The sequence below is a fragment of the Myotis brandtii genome, unplaced genomic scaffold, assembly GCF_000412655.1.
Source record: "Myotis brandtii unplaced genomic scaffold, ASM41265v1 scaffold744, whole genome shotgun sequence".
Taxonomy (NCBI): domain Eukaryota; kingdom Metazoa; phylum Chordata; class Mammalia; order Chiroptera; family Vespertilionidae; genus Myotis; species Myotis brandtii.
The window spans coordinates 330,313-330,808 of NW_005370965.1; the positions used below are offsets into that span (position 1 = coordinate 330,313).

Below are 496 nucleotides of genomic sequence, written 5' to 3' on the forward strand. Positions count from 1 at the left end.
AGGCAAGCTGAGCCTTTATTTTATAGTGAGAGGTAAACAAGGTAGTGGTTTCCATAGTTACATAGTTATTGTGAGTTTCACTTGTTTACACTGTTCTTGTGAGTTTCACTTGTTTTTGTTCTTGTTGCACTTCCCTCAGCCCATTAACTTCCCAAGTAAGATCTAGGGAGCGTCATAAGGTCAAGCCTAATTATGCTTAAGAGGACTGTGCCCTCTAAGCTGGGAATTGTTTGTGACTTTACCAACAGGTCAGTCCGAGGCTTAACCCTATATCAGCTCCCCACATGAGACTCCGCCAGGGGAGTAAGAAAGCAAGAGGATGGTCAGCAGCCTTGGGTTCTCTGAAGGGCCGAGGGAGGAGGTTGCCAGTGTAACCCATCCTGGCATCTCCCCGGAAGGGGCTCTCAGTCACCACACAGGCCACGGACGTAGGCAGGACATGGAAAGCAGACAGAAGCTGTGGGAAGAAGACTCAGGAGGAGGAGGAGCCAGGGGT

General features: G+C 49.6%; 1 protein-coding gene across 1 annotated transcript in view; it reads right to left on the minus strand.

Moving 5' to 3' along the window:
- INPP5D (inositol polyphosphate-5-phosphatase D) overlaps window positions 1-496 on the minus strand; it is a 101,138-nt gene that overhangs the window by 28,116 nt on the left and 72,526 nt on the right. The window lies entirely within an intron of this gene.